Here is a 15,170-nt window from a genome sequence, read left to right on the forward strand (position 1 = left end):
CAGCAAACTCTTTATTCCTTGGAAGGAAGCTGAGAGTTGAAAACCCCTTCTAGCTATTTCCTTAGAGACACACTGAATTCGGGCAGCAACATGATCTGAATCTTGAAATGTTTATCTTCCTCCACCGTTTTTCATTTCTTGAATCCTTTCTTGTGTCCTTTATTCTTCATATAAACATCCACATATGTAACTTCACTTTTAGGTGTGTCTAGCTATGAGGAAAATCAAAGGAGACAGAGAAAGCACGTTTACACGCCCCATATCGAGTGTTCTTGCTTTTCATCTGCCAATTCCCTCCACGCATGACTGTTTTCACAATGGGTGATATCACCCAACAGCTGTCTTGGACTGGAAACTAAAATGCTTGTAGAATTTCAGTTTTTTGTTTTACCTACTTACATTTGTCCCTTTTCCAAAAATGCTAAAAAAATAAAAATAAAAGAATAGTTGCCTTCAGTGGGAGATTATTCCTATAACTTAAAATAAATTGTTTCATAACTTACTCTCCTAAGGTTTTGTTGTAATTGCCCCTAATTCCAAATTTGCTTTCCAGAATCATGAACTGTGATTATATGGACATGAGCTTTTATATTTGGTATTTGATAAAACAAGAAAATTGATTTTGTAAAAATCTGTTTTCCATCTGCAATTTGTGAGCAGGAAATGGGTGGAAAGAAGTAATGCGTTACCTGCCTGATGTTCTCAGCCTGATCTAAACCAGAACTTCAATATCTCATGTACTGCCTATTGGTTGTTTAGCCTATGGATTTGCCAAACACAATGAGCAGAGATCTCTGTCCTTCATTCTAGGTAATTAATCTGGTTATTTACTGATGTCCCTCAACCTCACTCCTCTGAAAACAGGAAGTTCCGTCATTATCACCAAAAATTGCTTCCTCACTAAAGTCTTGATTTCTGAGATTCTTATTAGGTTGGTGCAAAAGTAACCGTGGTTTTTGCCATTACTTTTAATACTTTTCTAACTGTTCTTCCATTGTCCTATCTTGGATCCCATCCTTATTACAGTATCTGTCCCCTGACCCTCTCCCCTACTTTGAACACTGTGTTATTCCCAAACAAGTGTACTCATGAGAGAGTATGAAGATCTCCAATGAGTACTGCTCCTGAAATCCACAGACTACCACCATTTCACGATGGGTACCTGCAGACATTGCTTACCACTCCACAGATTTTTGCAAGCTAAACAAATCTATTTAATCAGCACCTAGATCAAGGAGAATATCTGAATTTTTATAGCCACTGGACAGAATAATGTCTGTTGAAACTAATTAAAAAATGCGGTTTATATTTTGTCTCTTTATTCCATTTGTAATCATTCAATTTTCTTGAATTAAAAAAAAAGGTATTGGCCTGTGAATGGTTACAAAAATATAACCAAACTAAATGAAACAAAACTGGTCCTTCGCCTCTGATCATTTGAGAAGAACTGATCTAAATGACCTGAGAACCCCTATCAGATTTTGTGTCTGGTTATTTTCAACTGCTAATTTGAGCTTTCCTCTGAGAACCAACCCTTCACATAAGGACCAGCTCTCTAAACAGTCAGGATAACACCCCTACTCATCGGAGACTGCTTCACTCACCCAAGAGTCCATGTCTGTGGACTTAAATTGAGTTAACACAATGGGTCTGTTTAGGGCCTTGAGTTGATTTCTTTGGGGTCCCTGCCTTGCAAATATCAGTGGGGCTTGGATACAACTAGGAAGAGAGTCCCTGGCTGAAGGCCCACCTCGAGCGTAATGATTATATCATAGTATACACTATAGAAATTATCTTCCTGGTTCTTATATAGAAGCTGACAGGCAGTACTGGACTTTTCCTCCTTGCATGCCAAGATTATCTGCGGATGTCAAACTTTCCTGTTGTGAATGGGTACAAGTTGTGATATTGCCATTCAAGGACTTCCAGTAGCAGTAAGAGGAAAATTACAAACCAGCTCCACTCAGAGAGGAAGTGCTTTTGCAAACAGGTGGTCAGTCATGAGCATAGTGGCTGCCTCCTTCCTACCAGGAACAGCTCTGCCTCCTAAATTGCTGACTCTCCCCTCACAGTCTGTTTGTATTGGCATGACCATAGGATGTGTGATAGAAGCAGCGTTTGGCGTATTCCCACTTATCCCACAAGCACTTTGGGGAAGAATTAACTATGTGTGTTTTCCTGGAAAGACATAATTTCCGTTGCTCATTGATTGTGTCTTTATAACAAAATGCTTTGAAAATGGGCACATGTGACCTGATAAGCCTTCTACAAGCCTCATTCTCTAGGTTTTTTAATTCCTTTAGGAATGAATTATTGGAATGGAAGAGGTGAGACACAGAGCCATAAATTTGGAAGAGCCCTTCCTGATCAGCTAACAAATTTCTCTCCCATTTTTTGGATGGTAAAACTAAAGCCCAGAGAAGGCATGTGACTTGACAAAGATGAGTTTCCAAAATACAAAGTGGATTTCAGGGCTTTTTTTTTTTCTTTGTAAGCTTGTGATGCAAGTAGAATATACCTACAAAAAAGTTACAAGTAGCAACTGTAAAACTCAACACAACTCATAAACACATCCAGGCAACCAGCACCCAGATCAGGAAGCAGAACAATCTAGGTCCTGACAAAGCCTTCATAATGCACCCAAGCTACTGCTTCTTCCTAAGGGTAACAACTATTCCACCTTCTAGTATCATGTGTTATTTTTGCCTTTTTTTGAACTCTCAATAAATGGAATTAGAGTGCGTTATATTTGAGTCAGTCTTCCTTCATTCATCACTGTCAATGAGATTCATCTATTGTTACATTTCATTTTAATGCGTTGCTTTTCATTGCTATATGTCATTCTTTTGTGTGAATATAGTAGACAATTCATCTTTTCAACCACCGATGGACATTTAGGTAGTTTTCAGTTTAGGCCTCTTAATAGTGCCGCTAAGATTATTCCTGTACATATCGTTTATGAATATATGTATAATTGGATTGGGTTTTACTCCTACTTTGTGTCTAATGTTGCTCCCCAAAAATGTTAATAGAAGCAACTATCAAAATTGTGTGCAGGCGTTTGAGGTGTGTGAGATTCTTCCTGCATGCATTCCTGTCTGTGCCAACTGTCCAAAGGGGACCATTTGAGGAATTACAGTAGCCTCATGACAGCCACCAATACAACATTTGTGGTTGGGACTATTTGCAAGTACTCTCAAAATCCAAAATAACCAGCTGACTTTTTTTTTTATCTCAAATTGTGAGTGATTTCATTATTAGCTTTTATTTGTATTTATTTTTAATTACAAGTAATATATAAATTCTTTCTTGTTCCATACACATGCTTAACAGTAATACTAATACTAGAATATTGGTGTCGTGATTCCAAGGATTTTGGTCTGTTCATCACAGGGTAGCATCAGTGCCTGGCAGAGAAAGTGCTAAATAATATTTGTTGAATGATGTGTGGTTCTCTTGACTGTTGCTCTCCATCCCTAGAACTTCCCCAGAAGTAGTCTCCTCTTTGAGTCTTTTGTGTACCTCTGCACTCTTTTTCCTATACACTGGTGCGTGTGTGTGTGTGTGTGTGTGTGCATAATTGGATGATGCCGTGCTGTATGGGTTTTCTAAATTAACAGTATGTCTTATGCATTTTATTTGTTGTCAGTCATAGAAATTTATCTTTTCATGAGCTGTGTAATACTCCATGGTATGGACATATTACATTTCTATGATTTTCAGCTTTTGGCCCCATAAATTATGCTGCAGTGAACACTTTTGTGAATATAAGTGTTTCCTGGTGGTAGATGGCAAGAACTAGAATTGCTGGCTCACAGGTGGTATACATTTTTAATGGTTTCAAATCACCTTCCAAAATAGCCATTCCAATTCATCCTTTCATTGGCAATCTATGGAAGTACCTGCTTCTCCTCACATTCGCTATGATCGATATTATCAAAACTCAGAAGTTTTTGCCAAAACGATATGTAAAACACATCATTTAATTTTAATTCCCTTCCATACTACTGATGTTGGCCATCTTTTTGTATATTTGTGAATGAAGTGCAAGTTTGACTTAAGCTTGCTGCAAAGATCAAATGCGTAGGGAGTAGGTGAAGCCTGCCATTCCCTATCAGGGTACCTCTTTATGGCCATGTTCTTTATCCTGATTGTCACGGCTGTTAAGAATCCTAGATAATCCCTAGATTTTTCTCCACCCAAATGCTACAAGTATACAAAAGTAATTTAAACATTTCTTCAGAATCCCAGGGGACAGACAGGAGGGCATCTTGACCTATCCAATTTAGCCTTGGTACAATGCAAAACATTTGGAGAATGAATTTTCCAGTTAATTATTCTAGGACTTTCTCTTCGTACCAGGAAATAGAAGAAGAAAAAATGTTGTACTATGAGGTTTAAGTATCTGCCACCATAAGGAGTCTCAAACTGCAACAAGACCTGCAATGAGCACTTTGATTATATTCCTGAATGTTGGATTTATTACCTAACCAACATTAAAGGCAGAGGTTCCAGAGGCTAACTGCCCAGCCTTTAATCCTGGTCTTTGCTGGTTTGCAAGCTCGGGCATGTTGAATGAAGTTTGGGAGCTTCTGTTTCTTTCATTTTCTATCAGATAGAGCAAATAATAAAACCCACTTGATGAAATCATTGAGAAGACTAATTGGTCAATATAAACGAAAGGTGCTTAGCACAAAGCTTGGTACATATTCAGTATTCAATACAGGTTGTTATTGGTAAGGTTCGTTTTGATGGGATCTTTGATCAAGGTTTGAATTGGAACTTAGAAAATGTTCAGTTCTTTTCTGCTCTTACACTGGGAAAGAAGATCACTCTGGTGTGCCCTCCACAGTTCATCTATCAGTTTATCCTTACTTGGGATAGAACAGGCCACGCTGGACTTTGTTGTTGATTTTATACACAGCTCCTTGCAGGTTTTTAGTTTAGGACATGGAAATTAGTATATAACAAATGAACCTGCCGGGATGCTGAATCTCATAGTAATTTTTACCCGGAGCATAAATTGACACAAGTTTCTCAGGACTTGACTTCATAAGCCCTTGGCTGATATTTTTGGTGGCAATCTAACACCTTGCCAGAAAGTGTCTTCAGTTTGAATAAAATGAAAAAAGATGGGCTTAATTCCAATAACAGACCCAGCAAGGACAGAAGTTCGTTCCAATTGTTATTGTCCCATAAGAACCTCACCTTCTAGGACCTGACTCAGAACTTCTCCATATCTGCCTTGCGTTCAGGATAGAATAACCAGAGGCTCACAGGGAGGGAATCCTGAGAGTATGAAGTCAGGCCCCAGCTGCCTTTCTTCTCAGCTTCCCCAAAGTTCCTGTTCCTTGAGGTCCAACCACTGTTGGTTTTGGTGATGGGGCTGAGTTAATACCCAAGGGGCTGCACGGTGCCATTTGAGAAACACTGAGAAAATACTCTCATCCCATCTCATAACCACTCATTCCAGAACAGGCTGTTCATGTGGAATTCCTTCCCTGTGAAAATCCTAAAGAGGTTAAGATGCATCTTCACTGAGAATCTTGGAAAATATGAGTGTTTCTGAGAAGAGTGACATGTGAAATTATTGTTACTCCATCAATACTTCACGTATTCATTCATACAGTTATTCCCCCTCTCTTTGGAGGGCTTACCCAGTGACTGACATGATGCTATAGACCAAGGGGACAGCAGTTAACAAGGCACACATAGTTCTTTCCCTATGTAGCTCCATCTAATGGGGAGACCCACATTGGATAAGCAAATATATCAAAGTGTGACGAGTGTAAAGGAGGAAACAGGAAAGGCCCCAAAGGTCTGGGGGTTTGGCCTTGACTCTAAGCAACCTGGATCATCTCTCCCACTGTGTGAGTCTACACCATCATGGATGCTATCATACATGCTGCCCCAAGTGAGGATTTTATCTGCTGTAGGGCACCGGAGCATGCAGCCAGCTCTGGACTTCAGAGCAATTTATTAAGGTCTCAATAGAAGGTCACTCTTGGGGTCCCTATCACAGGATCACCTTGTAGGTGAAATAATCATATAATGAGGCTTTTCTGCACATTCATCTTGGAGTAAACTTAAATCCAAGGTGAGACAGAGAAAAAGAAGGTGAGAGAGAGGAGACAGAACAATAGAGACATAGGCACGAGAGAGAGACAGAGGTAGGGTAGGGTGTGATCATCCTATACCTATAAATGAATCTGGTATCAAGCACCCTTTCCTTGTCAGGGAAAACACATGAGAGCTTGACTCTGGACACTTGGACATGAATCATACTCTCATCATTCACTGGCTTTGACCTTGGACAAGTTACTGAGCTGCTGTGGTCTCTGATTCCTCGTTTGGAAAATAGGGATTTAAATCACTACATCCCATTAACTAGGTTGTTTTGATGCTTGACTGAGATTAAATAAATTAATGGCCATGAACAGTGCCTTCAAAACATGAAAATATTTTAATAAATACAAGCTGTCCTCATACTATATAAGTATTTAATATATGTATGTACAGTGGGTGCAAGGAACAGAATCTATGCCTTTGGGGTTGCCTTGGGGTCGTAGAGTGGACTGAGGCTGTGAAACTCCAGGCAACCCAGAGAGGATTCTACCATCCTTCTCCCAGCTGCTGCTGCTGCTTCATTATTTCCAAAGTATATTTCTGTGGTGCTCCTAACTTTCAAAGCACTCATGTCATTTCACATTCATACCTAAATGTCTTGATAGAATTTTATATTGAACAACAAAATTCACTTAAACAACCCACTTTTTTTCCTTGCAGACTTCTAAGTGGATGTCATTTACTTACAATATTTATATTGTATTATATTTATATTTTCATGAGTTTACCACTCATGAAGCTGGAGGGAGACAGAATACAAGTATAGGCTGGGTAGAATTGCCTTCAGCAAGTCCCCTTAGATGACATGCTCCTAATGTCCACAAGAAGGAAGAATTGCAGCATGAGGGAATGAGGTCAGACTCGGGGAAGACCATTGATGAGAGCCACATTTGCCAAGTCAAGAATGAGACTCCAACAAGTTTATGAACAGTTCCTTCAAAAGCATGCTAGGAAGATGCTTAGCCTCTAGCACCCGGGGTTCCACCATTCCTTGGTGAAAAGAGCAATGCTCTTAAGGAGCTGAGGGCAATGAACTTCCAGAAACCTTGCATTTTTCTGACATTTGAAAATGGTATAGCTCTTAGGAACTGCATCTCCACATCTGTCTGCTATCACCACTAAAGAAAGAAATGTCAAAACCATGTAAAAGAAAATTGAGTATGTGTAAGAGAGAATGCAACACAGGGAGAACTGAGCAGGTCAACCAGGCCGCCTACAGGTGTGAGCACCCAGACTCAGCATCCTTGTCTCAGGGAGCGGTGCAGGACGACTTCTTCAAGTCAGGGCTGGGTGGCTTTATGCAAAGGTGAAAGGAATATAATCTATGCCTTTGAGGTTGGCTTGGGGGCTGTGCATGTCCACTCAGCAGCCCTCAGCCTCCCCATGCTCTTTGTCAGTCCAAGAAAGAATGGAAGCATTGTGGTAGTCAAAAGAGCAGGGGCTGTGGAGCTGGAGGAATGGAGTTTAAATCCCGGTCCCATCACTTACTAGCTGATCTTGAACAATCTCAGTTTTTTAAAAAATTATTTTTATAGACACACAGTCTCCCTCTGTCACCCAGGCTTGGGTGCAGTGGCAGAGTCATAGCCCACCATAACCTCAAACTGCTGGGCTCAAGCAATTGCCCTGCCTCGGCCTCCAGGGTAGCTGGGACTATAGGTGCGTGCCATCATGCTTGGCTAATATTTTAATTTTTTGTAGAGATGGGGGTCTTGCTATGTTACCCAGGCTTGTCTCAAACTCCTGGCTTCAAATTATACCCCTGCCTTCACCTTCCAAAGTGCCTGGATTACAGGCATGAGCCACTGTGCCCAACTTGGATAATCTTTTTTATTCTTGCTGAGTCTCAATTTCCTTATCTGAAAAAAATGAAGATTACATTATTCTTATAGGGTTCAATTAGAAATTATGGATAAAGTGTTTAGCACAGCCCGAGACATAGTAGGTGCTTAATCAATAGTAGTTTTATTAACTCACTCATCCATCCAATCATTTTAAAGAGGCAGCCCAAACGTGGCATAACATAGCGTAAAGACCTCTTACAAGTCTTCCCTTCTTTCTGCAAATGTGACTTGATCATCAAGGCCTGTTCAGATCACTTTGTTTAAATTGGAAACTTGCATCACAGATGCCATGTGCACAGCCTCCCACCCACTCCCCATCCTTTTTGCACTGCCCGTTTTTTTCCCCATAGCACTCCTTTTTTTTTTTTTTTTTTTTTTTTTTTTGAGACCAAGTTTTGCTCGTGTTGCCCAGGCTGGAGTGCAATGGTGCCATCTCGGCTCACTGCAACCTCCACCTCTTGGGGTCAAGCGATTCCCCTGCCTCCCAAGTAGCTGGGATTACAAGCATGTGCCACTACGCCCAGCTAATTTTGTATTTTTAGTAGAGACGGGGTTTCTCCATGTTGGTCAGGCTGGTCTTGAACTCCCGACCTCAGGTGATCCGCCCGGCTTGGCCTCCCAAAGTGCTGGGATTACAGGCGTGAGCCACCATACCTGGCCTAGCACTATCACTTTCTAACAGATCACAGAACTTAGATTTGGCCTGTCTCCTCCTGAGAGAATCTAAGTCCCACAAGAACATGTGTCTTTGTCTGTAATATATTCCTTGCAATAAGAACAAAACAAAACGAAACAAAACATGGTACATACAAGGTGCCCATTAAATATCGGTTGACTGTGCTAAGGAAGGCTCTGAAATCATTGATTAAACCTGGTTCCAATGCTGGTCTTGCCTCATACAGATGTTTGTAACATTTGGCATATTACTCTTAGCTTCACTTTTCTCCCCTGATGATACTGATGATGATGATTTCAATGCCTTGGAGTCCAAAGAACTAAATGAGATAATGTCTGTAAAGTACTAGAAACAGCATCTGGGGCCTAATAACCGCTAACTAAATGAAAGCTATTAAAATGAAAACTTTCATATTTCTTGATTTTCATGCTAGTGTAGACACACAAGCACTCATCCAGTCATTCCCGAAAACATTCACCCATAGCCTTATTCTGAACTCCTTTCCCCAATGTGTGTTAAGCCACCAATAATGTGAATTCCACCTCCCTCTGTGCCCCTCCAGTCACCCATTTCCTGAGAATCACAGACAGCATGATGGCCAATGAGGAAATCCAGAGATTATCACAATGATTTGGCCCCATCATGTTTGACTAGTGCTGGGATCCAGACCGCGTTACTGCTCACAAGTTTATCATCAGTAAATCATAGGACTCCCGTGGATCTGTCTTGCAGTGGATAGATCATGCAAAACCATGGTGACTGCTTTCAAGGAGTTTATCAACCAAAATTTTCTCAAGAGTAGAACAAGGCCAACAGAGCCATCTTAGTCTGCAAATGTGTGTGTGTGTGCGTGCGTGTGCATGGATTACATCCGTGGAGACTGAGGGCGTATAAGAGACAGGTCTCCAGCTCATTCTAGCTGACAGAGACAGCCTGCCATTTCTTCCTAGATCCTGCCCCCCTAATATGAAAACTTTAAGGCAGAAAAATACAATGAATTACAAACAAGTCCCGTAGGCTAAGTTCAAATCTCAGCTCTGTTGTGCGTCTTTGGTTAAAACACCTGGCCTCTCTGAAGATGAATTAATAAATTAGAGACAGGGTCTCACTCTGTTACCCAGGCTAGAGTGTTCTGGCATGATCATAGTTCACTGCATCCTCAAACTCCTGGGCTTAAGCAATCCTCTCACCTCAGCCTCTCAAGTAGTTGGGGCTACAGGCATGGACCACCAAAGCCTGGCTAATTTTATTTTTATTATTTTTTATTTTCTAGAGATGGAGCCTTACTCTGTTGGCAAGGCTGATATTGAACTTCTGGCCTTAAGTGATCCTCCCACCTTAGCCTCCAGAGTGGCTGGGATTACAGGCATCAGTCACAGCACCTGGCCTGAAAATAATTATAACAGGCAACATGTGTTACATACTTACTGTATGCCAGATGCTTTACATATATTGGTCATTTGTTCAGCCATTTGTTTAACCAATGTTTATGGAGTGCCAGCTTCACACCAGGTGCTGTGGATACTGCAGTGAACAGGACAGCCCAACTTCCTATCTTATTGAGCTTTGGTAGTGGAGACAGAAAGCAAGTAATCCATTGCACATCTCTTTAATCGTAATTAGATATTTATTCATTAAAGAACGTGTATTAAGCCTCAAACTACTTGATCAGTGAATTGTGATCATTGTCACAAGGCAGGAGTGTATGAAGTGTTCTCTGAAAATGTATCCTGGGAGGATGGGTGGCTGGACTGGTCTGAAAGCTCAGTCAAACCTTTTTAGGAAAAATGACATTTTAATTATAAAACTGAAGGATGAAGAGGGTTAGCTGTGTAGTCTCATTTTGCAGATGAAGAAACTGAAGGTTAGAGAAGTTATATTACTTGTTCAAAAAACCACAGTTAGCATTTGATGGATTTCAAATTTGGAGCCTGGTTTTTCTAATTCAAATCTGTGCTTCTTTCTATCAGGCTGGTGTTCTTAGACTGAAGTATATGTCAAAATTAACACAAAGGACTTTTGCAAAATCTGCGTGCTAGGGTTCCTTCAAGAGATTCTGATTCAGGTTGAGGGTAATGGCTCTTGCCTGTAATTCCAGTACTTTGAGAGACTGAAGTGGGAGGATCATTTGAGGCTAGGAGTTTGAGATCAGCCTGGGCAACATAGCAAGACCCTATCTCTACAATTTTTTTTTTTTTTAAAATAGCAGGGCATGGTGGCACACACCTGTAATCCCAGCTACTCAGGAAGTGGGGACAGGAAGATTACTTGAGCTCAGGAGTTGGAGGCTGCAGTGAACTATGTGCATGCCACTACACTCCAGCCTGGGCAACACAGTGAGATCCTGTCTCTATTTAAAAAGAGAGAGATTCTGACTCAGTAGGTCCAGGGAAACAAGGAAAGTGAAGGCAGATTTAAAACAGCTTCCCAAGTGATTGGGATGCAAAACTCTAATAACACTACTGTCTAGGTCTTTCTGCTTCTCTACCCCAGGACTTACTGACAGCATAACATTTTGCAAGAAAACACCACTGGCAATGAAGGCTCCACCCTATCACTAATGGTCTGTGTGATCTAAAGGAAGTTTCACATTCTCTGGTCCTCAGTCTCTCCACGAGAATATGAGTCCATTCAGTACTTCCCAGTCCTGACTATACATTAGAATCAACTGGAAAGCTTAAAAAAAAAAAAAAAAAAATTCCTGTGCCCTACTTCCAAACAACTGCTCCAGAATCTCTGGGGAAAGGACCCAGGCAGAGATATTTACTAGAAGTTTCCATTTGATTTAGCACTAAATGATCTCAGAGGTCCCCTCTGACTTGGAAATCCTCTGCATCTACAAAATCCTTCATCCCCTCCTGCCTGGAGAATCGAGAATGAGGGAGACGTGACGGAAGCTCAGCTTAGGGGGCGGGGAATCAGGGAGCAATGCATTGCCAAGACCTGCTGCTCCACGCTGGCAGTGTCTTTGTGAAAGTAGTAACCTTTTTTTTCTGACTGATTTATGTGACAGTTGGAAAGCAGTCCCCAGAACAGCCTGTTCCTCCCCTCAGCGCTATTAACATAAATATGTGCACGGGGCCTTCAGCTCTTGCTTCTCTCTGTGTACAGGAGGCTTAAGGGGCCTTGAAAGCCGGAGGCCGAAGAGAAATCAGAGGAGAGGAAGTGTTGTTAGAGGCACAAGAATGAAAAGGGGAAAAGGACAGGACGTTGCTAAGAGACAATGTCAAGCTGGGCCATGGGATTAACAGTCAGTATCAAAGCAAGTACTTAATGGTATGTTCTTCTAGTAGGGCCTTTTCCAAGCACGAGCGAAGGGTGAGATTATCAAAGTAATTCCATTCCAAATCGGGCGTAAAAGGCCCCTTTCCTTCTTGGGTAGGACCAAAATGTTGAGTGAAAATTAAGAGATTTGTTTAAAAACTTATATCTTCCAGCTTGGGGTAAACTGAATTCTTCACTGTGGAATTTCTCTGGGTCTTTAATATGCTAATAAGCATTGAGAGTCACTGAGAGTAAGTCGGAATTTGCACACATGCTGAAATAATTTGCAAGGGCTCAAGTATTTTATTTAGAGGGCTCAAGTATTTTCCAAGACATATTTGGACAGCCCAGGTATAAAAAACAACTAATATAATATTTAATATTACTGTGCTAATTGACATGAATTATTTCATTTAATCTAAATGACAACCCTATGAGTGAGGTTCTTTTGTTTCCTTCTTTGCACAGATGGAGAAATTAAGGCATTGAAAGGTTAAGTAACTTGCCCCAGATGACACAGCAAATGGACAATCGGGGAAATGTGGGCCCTGGAGTTGAATCAGGATCTACATTCAAATCTTGGTCCTGCCATGTGCAGGAGGGACATGTTTAGGCAAGTTAACTTACCGCTCTGAGCCTCGGTTTCCTAACTGCAAAGTGGAGAGAATAAAATATACCTCGGAGAGGTGCTGCAATTAGCAATAGTGTATATAAAGCATATAGTAAATATCCCATAAATAGTTATAGATATCATTGTCATCTTTTATTTAATGTTCAAAAGGGGAGTTTATAGTGGTATCCAGAAAAGAATGCATGTTTTGGTTAAATAATGAAAAAAAAAAATCAGTAGTAGAATTAGACATGTATCACTCTTGCTATTTTGGGGGCCAAACCTGCTTCTTCTCAATCACCAGCAGGCATTGAAGCATCCTCTTTGGGGCATATAAAGGGAGATGTGGCAGGCTTGGGGGTCTCGTGGGGTAGAGTTGTGATTGGGACCAGGGGTTTGGGGAGGAATTGTTAGCTCCTATCTGGCTGACCATCAGAGTCCTTGAGGAGCTTGTTAAAACATATTCCTAAGCCCTGGCCCTGGTGCTTCTGAGTCCACGGGTCTGTGTCAGCTCCTGGGAATACGAAGCTTGTGAGAACCTCCAGCTGATTCTGAATATTGGCCTGCTTTTAAAACCACTGGACCTGATGAAGACTTGGAAAACCTTCCTGCTCAGTTACCCAGAGAGGACTCAGAGGAGCCTGCTATGGTTATTTTCAGAGTCCAGTGAGTCTGCGGCCTTTCTTTGAGCAAGAATCCAATATCATGGCAATTGAGGAACAAATTTTCTCTATGCTTTGTGGTCAGTACAGTGGCCTGGGTAGGTGAGACAAAGGACTGTGTGAGAGGTGGTTCATTAATGATAATAGCGTAGTCTTGGGCACCAGACAGGCCTGGGTTCAAATCCCGGCTCTGAGTAAGGGAGGGAGATATGCCACTATTCAGTTGGGACAGTGGCAATAGCATAAGGAACATGCTGGGTGTGTGCCCACCCTGGAAAGCCATGATATTATGAATTGTTACTGTCTGTGCTGTCACCTTCATGATACAAGTGAGAAGCCCAACAATATCTTGAATTGCATTTTAGTAATTGTTTTCAAGACAACAGGAAATAAAAACATTTCTGTATTCTTATATATTGACGTATTTTCTTTTCTTTAATAAAATGGAAGTGAGTAGTATATTAGTGGCTGGCTTTAATTTTTTTTTTCTCCTTTTATACCAGAGAATTATTTTCTTTTTTTTTTTTATTATTATACTTTAAGTTCTAGAGTACATGTGCACAACATGCAGGTTTGTTACATATGTATACATGTGCCATGTTGGTGTGCTGCACCCATTAACTCATTTACATTAGGTATATCTCCTAATACTATCCCTCCCCGCTAACCCCTCCCACAATAGGACCTGGTCTGTGATGCTCCCCTTCCTGTGTCCAAGTGATCTCATTGTTCAATTCCCACCTATGAGTGAGAACATGTGGTATTTGGTTTTCTGTTCTTGCTATAGTTTGCTGAGAATGATGGTTTCCAGCTGCATCTATGTCCCTACAAAGGACACGAACTAATCCTTTTTTATGGCTGCATAGTATTCCATGGTGTATATGTGCCACATTTTCTTAGTCCAGTCTGTCACTGATGGACATTTGGGTTGATTCCAAGTCTTTGCTATTGTGAATAGTATCACAATAAACATACATGTGCATGTGTCTTTATAGAAGCATGATTTATAATCCTTTGGGTACATCCCCAGTAATGGGATGGCTAGGTCAAATGGTATTTCTAGTTCTAGATCTTTGAGGAATCGCCATACTGTTTTCCACAATGGTTGAACTAGTTTACAGTCCCACCAACAGTGTAAAAGTGTTCCTATTTCTCCAAATCCTCTCCAGCATCTGTTGTTTCCTGATTTTTTAATGATTGCCATTCTAACTGGTGTGAAATGGTATCTCATTGTGGTTTTGATTTGCATTTCTCTGATGGCCAGTGATGATGAGCATTTTTTCATGTGTCTGTTGGCTGTATGAATGTCTTCTTTTGAGAAGTGTCTATTCATATCCTTTGCCCACTTTTTGATGGGGTTGTTTGTTTTTTTCTTGTAAATTTGATTGAATTCTTTATAGGTTCTGGATATTAGCCTTTTGTCAGATGAGTAGATTGCAAAAATTTTCTCCCATTCTGTAGGTTGCCTGTTCACTCTGATAGTAGTTTCTTTTGCTGTGCAGAAGCTCTTTAGTTTAATTAGATCCCATTTGTCAATTTTGGCTTTTGTTGCCGTTGCTTTTGGTGTTTTAGACATGAAGTCCTTGCCCATGCCTATGTCCTGAATGGTATTCCCTAGGTTTTCTTCTAGGGTTTTTATGGTTTTAGGCCTAACATTTAAGTCTCTAATCCATCTTGAATTAATTTTTGTATAAGGAGTAAGGAAAGGATCCAGTTTCAGCTGTCTACTTATGGCTAGCCAAGTTTCCCATTTATTAAATAGGGAATCCTTTCCCCATTTCTTGTTTTTGTCAGGTTTGTCAAAGATCAGATGGCTGTAGATGTGTGGTGTTATTTCTGAGGGCTCTGTTCTGTTCCATTGGTCTATATCTCTGTTTTAGTACCAGTACCATGCTGTTTTGGTTACTGTAGCCTTGTAGTATAGTTTGAAGTCAGGTAGCTTGATGCCTCCAGCTTTGTTCTTTTGGCTTAGGATTGTCTTGGCAATG

This window comes from Chlorocebus sabaeus, chromosome 22, assembly GCF_047675955.1.
Source record: "Chlorocebus sabaeus isolate Y175 chromosome 22, mChlSab1.0.hap1, whole genome shotgun sequence".
NCBI lineage: Eukaryota > Metazoa > Chordata > Mammalia > Primates > Cercopithecidae > Chlorocebus > Chlorocebus sabaeus.